General features: G+C 37.3%; 1 long non-coding RNA gene across 1 annotated transcript; it reads right to left on the bottom strand.

The window, feature by feature from the left end:
- Positions 1 to 663: 663 nt before the first annotated feature.
- On the bottom strand, positions 664 to 8,608 carry LOC143670825 (uncharacterized). Its single transcript, XR_013169455.1, has 3 exons — positions 8,591 to 8,608; positions 1,327 to 1,366; positions 664 to 831 (listed from the first exon to the last, which is right to left on the bottom strand). It is a non-coding gene; the product is annotated as an uncharacterized LOC143670825 (long non-coding RNA).
- Positions 8,609 to 15,139: the final 6,531 nt, after the last annotated feature.

Here is a 15,139-nt window from a genome sequence, read left to right as displayed (position 1 = left end):
TCCAGGGTATGGACAAATGAGTTAAAAAAAAATATGGATAGCAAATAGATAAATAATAGAAGGGATAAGGGGTAAAATAAAGTGGGTAGATGGAATTGTAAGTCGTCAATGAGAAAGAGGGGTAAGGGGTATGGGATGTATGAAGTTTTTCTTTTTTCTTTTTATTTCTTTTTATGGAGTGATGCAAATGTTTAAAAAATGATCATGGTGATGAACACATAACTATGTGATGATATCGTGAGCCATTCATGGCATACCATGTATGGAATGTGTGTGTGAAGATTTGTCAATAAAAACATTTTTTAAAAATGTAATTGTCTAGGGTGGGCCATAGTGCCTCAGCAGGTAGAGCTCTAGCCTGCCATTCCAGAGACCCAGGTTCAATTCCCGGTGCCTGCCCATGTAAAAAAAATAAAAAAGAAAGTAATTGCCCAAAGTTATTGATGACTTTTAATATAACTGGCTTCGAGATAGATATGATGACATATTATGGTAGTGAAACAAAGTGGGCTGCCCTCTTTGTTAATTTTGTCTGTTGTGGCCTCAAATCTGATTGCAAGCCTCACTTTTCTCAAGCACCTCTTGGCTAATCCCTTCTCTGTCAGTTTACTTAATTCTGGATACACTTAGCAAAGTAGAACAAAACTTATGAGTTTTCCTCATATTTATTCATCTATTCAGTGATTTAACCCATAATTTGATCATTCAATTTATTGAAGTGTTTTTCTTCCTTTGGCTCCGGTCTGTCTGAGGAACATGAAGCAAAAAGCCAGATGCAAAGGAATGTGGAACCAGGGTCAAGGCTCTGGGAGTTGCCTTCTTTTCTTATCCCTGAAATTATAAATATCATTTAGGTCATAGAACTGCTGTCTGAGTTAACAGCCATGTTTTTGTCTACCCTCAGCTGGGCTGGCATGCCAGCTTACTAATCTTGCAAGGGATGAACAAAAAGAAATTGAAAGTCTGAAAAAACAAATTACAGAATTTATGGGAATGAAAGGCACAGTAGAAGAGATGAAAAAAAAAAAACAGTAGAAAAGGGGAGGACACCATGGCTCAGCAGGCAAGAATGCTCGCCTGCCATGCCAGAGGACCCAGGTTTGATTCCTGGTGCCTGCCCATATTAAAAAAAAAAAGTTAAAAGAGTCCTTATAAAAGTGAGGCAAAGAAAGATTCAACACAAAGAAGAGAAGGCAATATGACCCAAAAGGCAGATATTGGAGTGATGTGGCCATAAGCCAAGGAATGTTGGCAGCCAGCAGAAGCTGATAGAGGCAAGGAACAGATTGGCCCCTGGAGTCTCTAGAAGAAACCATCCATACTCACACTTTGTCTTTATACTATTTTTCACTTCAGGTCTCCAGAGCTGTAAGAGAATAAATTTTTATTGTTTTAAGCCACAAATTCTGTGATGGGTTGCAGCAGTAATAGAAAACAAATACACCATCTGTTTCAGTCTGCCAAAGCTGCTGGAATGCAATAAACCACAAAAGCGTTGATTTTTGCAATGGGAATTTATTAGCTTACAAATTTACAATTCTAAAGCCATGAATATGTCCAAATTAAGTAATCAATAGGATGATACATTTTCTGAAGATAGGCAGCATCTGGTACACCTCTGTCACATGGGAAGGCACATGGTTGGCATCTGCTGGTCCTTCTCTTCTTGCTTTCAGCTTCTGGCTTCAGTGGCTTCCTCTCTCAGCATCTCTGGGGAGCTTTCTTCTCTATGTGATTCTCTGAATTTCATCTCTTTTGAAGAATCCCACTCAGAGGATTAAGACCCACTTTGAATTGGGTAGGTCACATCTCAACTGAAATAATCTAACCAAAAGGTCTCACCCATAATAGGTCTACACCCACAGGAATGGATTAAGAGAACATGGCCTTTTCTGGGGTATATAAAAGGTTCAAACTAGCATACCATCCTACCTCAAATCAATTGCTAAGTCCTTTTGATTTGACCACACAAATGTCTTCCAAATCCATTTTCCCCTCACCATTTCTACCACTACTGCCCCAGTTCAGATTCTCATCTCTCTTATATCATTTTAAAATAGCTTTCTAGATGGTTTGTCTGTATTCAGTCTTGTCTCCTCCAATTCATCTGCCAGAGAGATTGTTCTGAAAACAAAGTGTGGATCCTAGCTGTATTTAAGACTTTTCCCAGTTTAGTCATAAGCCTCTGCTCAAACACATCTAGAGATGAGGAGCTTACTACCAAATGATGCAGTCAATATATTAGAGAACTCAAGTTGTTTGAAAATTGTTCCTATAATTTCTATTTATTAGGCCTACTTCTACCCATCAGGCTTTTCCTTGTTCCCAGCCTATACTTTTGTCCCCCTTGTGGTGGGTTTGTAATGTGCCAACTTGGTTAGACTGAATTACATTTCCAAAAGTTTCCTGCCCTGTATGTTTTTCAGTTAGGGCAGTGAGATACTTGTGTGAGATATGGAGGGTGGAATCGAAACTGTGGTCATTTTTTGTAGCTCATACATGTTGTTGCTTACCTGCCGACTCACCTCATTGGTGTGAGGCAATGCTGGGCCTACAAATTGCTACACTTTTGCCTATATCTCCCTTTAGCTTCTCCAAATCCTGGGAGACATATGTATGCTTAGCTCCATGAAAGGCCTCGACTTCTGCAGGATAGCCATACAAGCAAAGTCAGAGGCAACTAGATTTGATGTGGGTTTTTTTCTGTACTTGTGGGCTCCAGCTTTTCATTGGTTCCAGCTTGTTCTTGTTCTTTGACACTTTGCATCCATCTTCACTTGCCTGCTCTGTGTACTTCAACCTCTAGTATCAGATGTGAAGACAACATCCGTACAATGACCTAGAGACTACTTTAACCAGCTTCCACAAATGTATAATGTCAAATCTCTGTAAAATTGATATATATAATGTAATGTAATGTTATATAATATAGTATAATATACAATATCTAAAATTTAGTGGCTCTATTTCTTGGATTAAATTTGAGTGAGGATTTCCGCTCACTGAGTTAGTTGCTAAGGGGATCAACTGCTACAGACTCAGTCCTGCCCCAGAATCTAAATCCCACCCTGACCATAGGCCAGAGGGAAGTTAGTGGTTCCAGCTCAATACTCTGTGATTCTGCCTCATGTCAACCTTGCTGTTGGGTCATCCCTGAGCTCAGATACTTGTTCTGTTAAGTGGGCAGCTGCTTTCTTCCTGAGAACTGGTCACTCCATCAAGCTCCATTTCTGATTATTGGGACCTGAATGAGGTACACTTTTGTTCTCACCATGATCTCACTTCAGCCCACACATGAGGAACTGGAGGACAGAAACCAGAGAAGCTTCTGAGAAGAAACTCATGAGCCACCTCTTTAGAGCTCTATCATTGAATTGCTCAACTTCCAACTCTTTCTGCCCTTATATGTCTGCACTTGAGTCAGAGTCCTAGAAGAGAGAGTATATTAGCTTAGCTTGGGTTTAAGGGGATGGAGAGTGAAGGGGAGGCAGCTGAGTGGACAAAAGTAATATGTTCACCTTGTGCCTGCTAGGTGAGCTTGCTTCTAATACCTTCTGCTCAATACAGAGGTCCACCTTTCTTCAGTTATATCTATCCCATAACAGGCAGCGGACAAACTCCCTTTTATTGCCATTATTAGTCTTGCTGTGTTCTCAAGGTATGAATTATTATGTCATCTGGAGCTACATATTATTTTTATGCACAATAGTTCATTCAAGAGTTTAAAACAAGCTGCAGTCTCTGCTTAAAGTTTTCCCTCCCCTCCACTTGGAGCCATTGCTTTTTCAGGTTAAACAGACTTCCCAGTTCCTTCAGTTGTTCCTTGTATTCCATTGTCCATCGGAGTCAGTTTCTTTGAGGACAAACTGTGTTTTAGGGCCTGCTACAGAGTAGGTGTTTAGCAATTGACCATAAATTCAGTTTATTTACTAATCACCATCATGGTCAGCTTTCTGGATGCAGACGAGTTAATATTCAGTGCAGTAGTGCATATGGATGTGTACAGAAGAAAGTGAGGAGATTACTTCTTTGGCTGGAATGCTATTCTCATTTAAATGTGGTTTAGTAAGCTCAGACTGCATTTGGAAATGTCGTAGCAATAGTTTCATGCTGACTGTTTGGCTCACTTCAAACCCAGAGACTCACCAATCCCACAAAAGAAAGGCAAGAAACTTGTTTAGCTGGGTTTTCTTGAAGCTGCTTCAGAGGGATGCACTGGCAGCAAACCAGCTGGGCCTATGAAGAACATCACAGCCCTCATCAGCATATCTGTGCTGATAAGCTACCCAAGAATATTAATTTTAGAGCAATTATTTAAAAATGAGCACAATGAAGAAAGTAAAATCCCACAATTCTACCATTAAGAGGCAACCTAGTTAATATCCTCCCAAGTTTGAATCCTGGCTCTACCATTGTTTTTTGTTTTTTATCTTATTTTATTTTTCTGCCCACTTTTTTTTCCATTTTCTTTTTTTTAAATTTAATTTAATTTTTTAATTGACAAATAAAAACACAACATACAAACATAGGCATTCATAACATACTAACATTCCATACATGGTGTACAATCAATGGCTCACAATTTCATCACATAGTACTATATTCATCATCATAATTTTTTAGAAAATTTGCATCACTTCAGAAAAATAAATAAGAAGAAAAAAAGAAAAAACTCATGCATACCATACCCCTTATCCCTCCCTCTCATTAACCACCAGTATTTCCATCTACCCTAAGTAGTTTAACCTTTGTTCCCCCTATTTGTTTTCTATGCCCCTTACTATTCCCTTTCATTGCTCACTAGTATTTCAATCTACTCAATTTGTTTTAACACATGTTCCACCTACTGTTTATTTATTCTTAATCCATATTTTTTACTCATCTGTACATACCATAGATAAAAGGAGCATCAGACACAAGGTATGGTGTAATGCCCAGCAGCTGAGATTCCACAGAATGATGGAAAACTTCATGACAAGGCTGAAAACAGTCTTGCAGGATTGCGCCAGCTAGGCGTTCTGTTTTTCATTCCCACAATGTGCTCTCCTCCCTTACGTTATGTTGGTCTTGACTGGTTCTTGATAAACAAGTTTGAGTAAAAACAAGTCCCATAAATTATCAAAATACGTGCACATGTGCTTCTCTGGAATGTATGACTTCAGCCTTGTTTTGAAAAACAACCACTGTAGCAGAAGTATATAATCAACTGGATAACTCTAATAAACAGTTTTTTGCCTCTCAAGAAGCTCACTTCTTTCTTTTCATGCGGCTCCCCTGAAACTCTGCAGGACAGAGTGTCCGGAGGTAATAACTGGCGCCCAACGTGAGGTCTTGTCGACTCTTTTGAGACTAAGAGCCGCAGAAGCAACACCTAGGGGGTGAAATTTGTCCGGACCAACTCTCACGGTAAGAGACCCGCAGTACACTAGATACTGCTGGCGTGACTCCATTCTTCTTTCACTTTCATAACTATGGGCTCTAATCTTTCTAAAGAGCAGAAACATTTCTTAAGATTATTCAACCTGGGCAACCTCAGCATAAATCCCTTCCTTATACGGTATTTAAAAATACTAAAAGGAAGTGTTAATAAAAATGGACTCCAAAGGTCCTTTAGAAAAGAAATTGTAGAATTTATTACCTACAGTTATCAAATGTGCCCATGGGATTAAAAAACTCTTGTTAAAACAATTGTAACTCCTGCTCACTATAGTATTTAGTGACTAGAATTTCAAAAAGGCTGTACCCAACAAGCCATTCAAAATATTGACAGGTAAATTCCCATTGAAACAAATGTGCTCCTGGGTACTCCATTGTGTGACCTTCATAATAAATTGTTGAAATGTGCACTCCAGTTGGGAGGACTGGCTATTCTCCCAGAAGGAGATGTACTTTAGTAAAGTTATCTAGGTCCCAGGAAGCCCTTCTCAGTCCCAAGCCAGTTCCCAGAGGACAACCTGGGTCCAGTCATGTAAGTTAATTTAAACCGACCATTGCATAAATTAAACATCAATGAAAAAGCCTAAAAATAAAACTTTAAATTTCAATAGCATCTTATAATTAAATTCATTTTGTAAAAGGTCACAAATGAAATGAGGTGTCTCATGTTCAAGCTTTTTAAAAATGTATAGTAATCATAAAACTTTAAAGAAATACAATCTTTTAGAAAACAGGTGTAATATCTATATGTACCATCAGGCCTTATTAAAAATGTATATTAATGTTTCAAATATGCATTAACAAAAGCATTTTAAGTATTTAAAATTATTCTAACAAAGTTAATTTTAATGGTAATTGTATGTGGTAAGATGTTTGCTTAAAAACATTTTCCAAAGTCATTTTAATAACTAAAATATGAAAAAACATAAAAAATATGTTTTTATAAAAAAAGGGAGAAAGTAGTTTTGTCCTAAAATAAATTAAATGGCTGTTACAGAATGAGAAAAGTATAAAACAAGGCCTGAATAAATATAATAATTTACTGAAGGTTTATAAAAAAGAAAATAATGATAAAAGTTAAAAAATAAATTCAAGTCTATTTACAAATTTTCTAAAAGCTTTAATATCAAATAATATACTAATGCAAAACAAATTTAATTTTCTCTCTATTTTAATGGAGTTGTAAAATTATTTTAAAATAATCAATGTAAAAGCAGAAAATCTATGTTTTATCAAAATAACTTCTTATACTTTACGTTAACTTTATCATGTCCTTGGTTATATAAAACATATAAATCATTTCACTGTTTAAAAAGGCCAAGTCATAAAAATCCCCAACCTCCTATTTAATTATTTTTATTCCCTACTACTTCAGCCCCTAAAAATTATTAGACCAATTGTTCTCTTATTTGGGTTATTTAAAATAAATCTTTTTAGTACAAACTCCCTTACAAGACTTAAAAATATTGCAGTATCAAAGACCTGATAAGCAAATTCTCAAACGAGAGGGTCCAGAGTGTTTGGCAGTACTGACCCTAATACTGTTTTGGGGGTCAAATTATTAAATTTAAATAAACCTATGTTGCAAATCCCCACTGAGGGCCAGCCCTTCACTGGGTTAATAAACATAACAGCTAATATTTTTGTCATTTCTACTTCAAATTGGCCTAAGGAGTGGCCATTAAATGACTGCCAGTTTCCTGTACAAGAGATTGGGGGCTTCTCAAAACCACAGCAAAGTAAGAATATGGTACAGGTCCTTGGCCCTCACAATAAAAGTGGCTTGTTTCAACCTTATGTCATGCCTATCCCTATAAACATATGGGACAGAGACTTTTTAGCACAATGGGAAGCAAAACTATTGTTACCTCCTTTTTCATAGGGGCCCTTAAAAGAGGAAGAGTTAAAGTTTGCTCACTTACTAACAGAAGAACAATTAAAGCAAGGGCACCTGGAAAAACCTACCAGTCCATAAAACACTCTTGTGTTTGTTATTCCTAAAAAATCTGGAAAATGAAGATTAATACATGATTTACAATAAATTAATGCTATCATCCAACCTCTGGGGCCTTTACAATTAAAAACACCTAATCCTGCCATAATCCCAAGGGAATAGCTCCTAATTATAATTGATTTACAGGACTACTTTTTCGCTATTCTTTTAACAGCCAAAGATAAGGAACGTTTTGCATTCTCTTTTCCTTCCCTTAATAACTTCACCCCTTCTGGTTGATATCATTGGTCTGTACTTCCTCAAGGTATGCTAAACAGCCCTACTATATGTCAGTTGTTAATACATCAGGTTATTCAACCTATCAGGCTTCAATTTCTGACCATCTTTATATATCATTATATGAGTAATATTAACAACTCCAAATGAGAATATCCTTAACCAAGCCTTCATGGCTTTACAACTTAAAATAACAAATGCTGGTCTACGAATGGCTCCTAAAAATATTCAACAAACTCCCCCTTGGAAATACTTAGGTTATATTTTAGCAGAAAAACCTGTTAAGCCTCAGAATCTACAAATCTCAACTACTTGCTTAAAAACTTTAAATGATTTCCAAAATGATCAGGGGCTATCAATTGAATTAAGCCCTCCTTAGGAGTTCCTGCATATTAATTAACTCACCTTTTTAATGCATTGAAAAGTCCATCAAACCTCAATTCCCCTTGTACTTTGATTCCAGAAGCCCAGAAAAAACTGCAACTTGTGGCGGACTCCATCCAACAAAAATATCTTTCTCCTTATGTTCCTTCCTTTCCGGTATGCTTGTTTTGTGTTTTCACCTTGCATTCTCCCACAAGAATTCTTGGACAATTGACTCCCAATCTATCTTGCCTGGAATAGATTTTTCTTTTTCATCTTCCTAAACACTCTATTAATCCATATTGTTGTTTTCTAGCAACCTTCATTGACAAACGACAATCTCGCTGTCATCAGCTAATTGAATATGATCCTGCTTACATACAACTTATACTAACCCAAAAAACAACTTAAACATTTATTATCATTTTCTTTAAATTTTCAGGTAGCACTAGCTAGCATCACAGGAAAAATCTTGTTGTTGTTACCCCCTGACAAGTTGCTCCAGCAGTTTGCCAACTTTACTTTTGTTATCCCCAGCGTATTGTCTCCCAGACTACTTACCAGAGCTCAAACTGTTTTTGTGGATGGATCTGGAAAAACCGGTAAAGCCACTTTTACCTAGAAGGAAAACGATTCTTGGCATTCCTTTACCTCCTCTCAACATACCTCAACTCAAAAGGCAAAAACCAGTGCAATCATTTAAGCCTTGTAGCATTTTTCTGCTGAGCCTTTAAACATTGTAAGTGATTCAGAATATGCAGTCTACATTGTACAAAATATTGAAACAGCTTTGTTCTCTTTCTAACTCTGCAAACTCTCTTATGTTAATGCAAATTTCAACCACACATCACTCATATTCAATCTCATACTAAAGTTCTGGGGTCATTAACCAAAAACAATGCTCAGGTTAACTCTATAGTCATTCTAAAATCTCTTTTCACAAGATTGTTGCCTCTCATGAAAATGCAAAAGCTCTGCAGAAAATGTTTTACATCACTGCCACACAGGCAAAGCAAATTGTCAAAGGATGTGTTAACTGCCAAAAGGTTTCTAGGCCTTCACCCCCTGGAGGAGTCAATCCCTGCAGTCTGCAAGTCAATAAATTATGGCAAACTAATTTTACTCATATTCCTATGTTCGGCTGCCTGAAATATGTACATATAAGTATTAACACCTTTTCTCATTGTGTCTTTGCCTTTGCACATGGGGTAAAAAAAAAGTCAACATGCCAAGGCCCATTTACTAAAAGCATTCCCCTTTTTAAAAAAACGTAATAAAATAAAAACAAATAAGGGGCCATCCTTTATTTCTCATACTTTACAATTTTTCTTCCAGCAGTGGGATATTATTATGCATTCCACTGGTATCCCACATACTCCACAGGGGCAAGCCATCATAGAAGGTGCTGGTAGGCTCTTAAAAGCATGTTTGTTTAAACAAAAAACGGGGAACAATGGTGCTTGACTCTCCCCTAAGAAAAGATTACATAAAGCTTTATACACTTTAAGCTGTACACACTTTAAATTTTTTGAATTGTAATTCAGCAGGCTACACAACCATAAAAAAAAACACTTTAAAGCTACAAAACATAAGGGGCCATGCCCACTAGTACTTTATAAAAACCCAGTGGAAAGTAATCTCTGAAAGGGGCCAGTTCCACCGCTCACCTGGGAAAGAGGATATGCTTGTGTCTCCGCTCCCACAGGTGTGCAGTGACTTCCAGCTCATTTGGTGCAACCTTACCATGGACCTGTCCAGGAAAACCCTGCAGTTGATCATGCTCAACTAAAGTCCACAAGTGAAGACAACCCAGAATCCAGAGACCCTCATCCCACCACTAAAGAAGATGAAGATTAACATCTCTCATCAAAGAAAGTGACAAAAACTCAACAAAGATTGTAATGTGACTTAAGGAGGCTTAAAAACGCTGGATTAACAAGCCTCCACTATGATACAACAAACTGGGACTACTATCATGCTGATATCTCTCTGCTAACACAAGCATTTGATAAAATTTGTAGAAGAAGATTCCTAGGAACCCTTATTGCATGTATAATTTCTATAGTAATATTAGCTGCAACTGCAACTATGGCCATTGTCTCTTTAACTATGTCCATTGAAACTGTTGGCCAAGTAAATAATCTTGCTAAAAATATTGCAAGTGAATTAATAGAGCAAATTGATATTGATAATGAAATTTTAACCTGACTTAATGCATTAAAAGTGCTGTTTTGTGGCTAAGAGAAAAGCAACAAATTTTAGCTACTCATCTTTCTCTTCAATGTGATTTTTAACAATACATCTGTTTGTGTTACTCCTCTTCCCTGAAACAGCTCTCAGTATTCATGGGAGTCAATGAGACTGCATATACAAAAGCCTTTCAGGGGAAACTTAACCAAAAATGTACAGTCTTTAGGAATTTCTCTAAGACAATAACTCCGCGATACACTTTTGAGCCTGGACAGTGATTATCTGCAAGCTACTTCTGAGGGAATCTCTCAGCTCAGCCCCAGTCATTGGTTTCCCTCTCTAAATTTATGAGCCTGGTTTAATACCTTTGTGATCATTTGTTCTGTCTATTGATCATGTTCATTTTGCTCAAGTTGTTTAAAAAATAACTAAGCCTCTTCCCATCTAGTACATATGGTGATGTATTTAATGATGACCTAAAACAAAAAAGGGGGAGATACGGTGGAGCGCCTGGCAGCTGAGATCCCATAGAATGATGGAAAACCTCATGACAAGGCTGAAAACAGCCTTGCAGGATTGTGCCAGCTAGGCATTCTGCTTTTTCTCTCAGAATGTGCTCTCCTCCCTTACATTATGTTCCTCTTGGCTGGATAAACAACTTTGAGTAAAAACAAGTCCCGCAAATGATCAAAATAAAAGTGTGCATTTACTTCTCTGGAATGTATGACTTCAGCCTTGTTTTGAAAAACAACCACTGTAGCAGAAGTATATAATCAACTGAATAACTCTAATAAACAGCTTTTTGCCTCTCAAGAAGCTCACTTCTTCTTCTTTCTTTTCATGCAGCTCCCCTGAAACTCTGCAGGACAGAGTGTTCTGAGGTAACAACAAGGTTTTCACAATCGCACAGTCACATTGTGAAAGCTATATCATCTTCAAGAAACATGGCTACTAGAACACAGCACTACAATTCAGGCACTTCCCCCCAGTGTCTCTAATATACCTCAAACCAAAAAGGGGATATCTATATAATGCATAAGAACAACCTCCAGGATAACCTCTTGACTGTTTGAAATCTCTCAGCTAGTAACACTTTACTTTGTCTCATTTATCTCTTCTCCCTTTCGGTCAAGAAGGTTTTCTCAATCCCTTCATGCTGAGTCCCAGCTCATTCTAGGATTTCTGTGCCATGTTGCCAGGGAGGTTTATACCCCTGGGAGTCATGTCCCACATAGAGAGCGGGAGGGCAGTGAATTTCTTTGCCATGTTGGTTGAGAGAGACATAGGCCACATCTGAGCAACAAAAGAGGTTCTCTGGTGGTGTGCTGACTTGAAAAGATGTATGTAACCTAGAAAATCCATGTTTTAATCTTAATCCCATTTGTAAAGGCAGCCATTTCTTCTAATCCCTATTAAGCAGTGTATGTCTGAAACTTTAATTAGATCATCTCCTTGGAGATGTGACTCAGTCAAGAGTGATTGTTAAGCTAGATTAGGTGGAGATGGATCTCTACCCATTCCAGGTGGGTTTTGATTAGCTTATTGGAATCCTATAAAAGAGGAAACATTTTGGGCAAAAGAGAATCTGAGAGAGCAGAGAACACCACAGCACCACGAATCAGAGAGTCTGCCATCCAGTACCTTTTGGAGATGAAGAAAGAAAATGACTCCCGGAGAGCTAGAGAAGAAGCTAGCAAATGATGCTGTGTTTGCCATGGGCCCTTCCAGCCAAGTTCAGAGAACCCTGTGTTCACCATGTGCCTTTCCACTTCAGAGAGAAACCCTGAACTTCATCAGCCTTCTTGAATTAAGGTATCTTTCCCTGGATGCCTTAGATTGGACATTTCTATAGACTTGCTTTAATTGGGATATTTTCATGGCCTTAGAGCTGTAAACTAGCAACTTATTAAATTCCCCTTTTTAAAAAGCCATTCCATTTCTGGTATATTGCATTCTGGCAGCTAGCAAACTAGAACAAGGGGTGATTCTTAGGCCTAATTTTAAGTAGGCTTAGGCACAATTTTAAGGAATTGTGAGGTCTTGCTTTCTTCATTGTGCTCAATTTTTAATAATTGCTCTAAAATTAACATTCCTGGGCAGCTTATCAGCACAGATATGCTCATGAGAACCGTGATGTTCTTCACAGGCCCAGCTGGTTTGTTGCCAGTGCATCCCTCTGAAGCTGATTCAAGAAAACCCAGCTAAACAAGTTTGTTGACTTTCTTTTGTGGAGTTGGTCAGTCTCTGGGTAGACGTAAGACAAACAGTCAGCATGAAATTATTGCTACCACATTTCCAAATGCAGTCTGAGCTCACTAGATTACATTTAAATGAGAATATCATTCCAGCCAAGGAAATAATCTTTGCAGGGATAAGTTTCATATGAGCAAACCCCAAGATTGAGGACTTGGTCTGTTGGTTTGGTTGTCCCCATTGCTTGAGAGAATATCAGGAATTCTCCAAAGGGGGAAGTTGGAATTTCCCCCTTTTTCACCATTCCCGCAAGAAGACTTTGCAAATACTTTTTTATTCACTGTTCAAATCACTCTGGGATTTATTGGGGCATCACACTGGACAAACCTACAAAATCTCAAGCCCTATACAAGGATCCATGTACTTATGGTGTTCAATTAACCTGTCCATATAAGTTATATTAGGAAATGCACTAGTCAAAATATAAATTTTGCACCAAATAAACATTTTTTGCTTTAGTCTCACACAGCAGTTGAAGTTTTAAAATATGAATGACCATCTATTTTCAACACCTTACAATATTGACATAACTTTTTTCTTCTTCTTGCAAAAACATTTTAAAATTTGTACATTTAGTCACTATCATTGCAAACTCTAGGCATTCCTAGATTATACAATCTCAGTCATTATTGTCTATCTTTCCTTCTAGTTTCATATGTGCCCCCAGCCCTCCTCCCTCTATCATTCTCACATTCAGCTTCATTCAGTGTACTTACACTATTGTGCTACAGTCCGGTAATATTGTGCTATCCATTTCTGAATTTTTACAATCGGTCCTGTTGCACAATGTATACCCCTTTAGCTCTATTTACTCAACATCTACCCTATTTCTACCTCCTGATGCCCTCTGTTTTTAATTGAAATTCTCCAAGTTCATTCATTAATATTATTCATTTCAGTGAGACCCTGCAGTATTTGTCCGTTTTTTCTGGCTAATCTCACTCAGCATAATGTTCTCAAGGTCAATCCCCATTGTACATGCTTCATGACTTTATTCTGTCTTACAGCTGTGTAATATTTCATTGTATGTATATACCACAGCTTGTTTAACCACTCCTCTGTTGATGGACATTTTGGCTGTTTCTATCTCTTGGCAATTGTAAATAATGCTGCTATAAACATTGGTGTGCAAATGTCTATTTGTATTCTTGCCCTCATGTCCTCTGAGTAGATACATAGCAATGGTATTGCTGGGTCACATGGCAATTCTATACTTACCTTCCTAAGGAACTGTCAAACTGCCTTCCACAGTGGTTGTACCATTTGACATTCCCAACAACAGTATTCTGGTGGATGTGAGATGATATCTCACTGTGGTTTTGATTTGCCTTTCCCTAATAGTGAGGGAAGTTGAGCATCTTTTCATGTGCCTTTTGGCCATTTATATTTCTTCTTCTGAGAAGTGTCTGTTCATGTCTTTTGCCCACTTTGTAATTGGGTTGTTTGTCTTTTTGTTGTTGAGTTGAACAATCTCTTTATATATTCTGGATACTAGACCCTTATCTGATATGTCATTTCCAAATATTGTCTCCCATTGTGTAGGCTGTCTTTTTACTTTCTTGACAAAGTTCTTTGATGCACAACAGTGTTTAATTTTGAGGGGTTCCCATCTATCTATTTCTTTCTTCAATACTCATGCTTAGGGCGTAAGATCTAAGAAACCACCTCTTATTACAAACTTTATAAGATATTTCCCTGCATTTTCTTCTAAAAGTTTTATGGTCTTAGATCTAATGTTTAGGTCTTTGATCCATTTTGAATTAATTTTTGTATAGGGTGTGAGATATGGATCCTCTCTCATTCTTTACATGTGGCTATCCAGTTCTCCAAGCACCATTTATTGAAGAGACAGTTCTATCCCAGCTGAGCTGGCTTGACTGCCTTATCAAAGAGCAATTGTCCACAGATGAGAGAGTCTATATCCAAACACTCTATTTGATTCCATTGGTCTGTGTATCTATCTTTATGGCAGTACCATGCTGTTTTGACCAATGTAGCTTTGTAATATACCTTAAGGTCAGGTCATGTGAGACCTCTGACTTCATTTTTCTTTCTCAGGATATTTGTAGATATTCAGGGCACCCTACCCCCCCCCAGATAAATTTGGTTGTTGGTTTTTCTATTTCTGAAAAGTAAGTTTTGGGGATTTTAATTCATATTGCATTGAATCTATAAATCAATTTAGTAGAATTGACATCTTAACTATATTTAGTCTTCCCATCCATGAATATGGGATGCCTTTCCATTTATTTAGGTCTTCTGTGATTTCTGTTAGCAATTTCTTGTAGTTTCCTTTGTATAGGTCTTTTGTATCTTTAATTAAATTTATTCCTAAATATTTTATTCTTTTGGTTGCAATTGTAAATGGATTTTTTTTGTTTCCTTCCCTCTCATATTGCTCATTATTAGTGTATAGAAACACTATAGATTTTTGAGTGTTGATCTTGTAACTTGCCACTTTGCTGTACTCATTTATTAGCTCTAGTAGTTTTGCTGTGAATTTTTCAGAGTTTTCAACATACGGTATCATATCATCTGCAAATAATGAGAGTCTTACTTCTTCCTTTCCAATTTTGATGTCTTGTATTTCTTATCTAATTTTTCTGGTTAAAACTTTCAACAGAAAGTTGAATAACAGTGCTGACAATGAACATCTTTTGTCTTGTT

Source organism: Tamandua tetradactyla, chromosome X (assembly GCF_023851605.1).
Source record: "Tamandua tetradactyla isolate mTamTet1 chromosome X, mTamTet1.pri, whole genome shotgun sequence".
Taxonomy (NCBI): Eukaryota; Metazoa; Chordata; class Mammalia; order Pilosa; family Myrmecophagidae; genus Tamandua; species Tamandua tetradactyla.
This window is presented reverse-complemented; position numbering and strand designations above follow the sequence as displayed.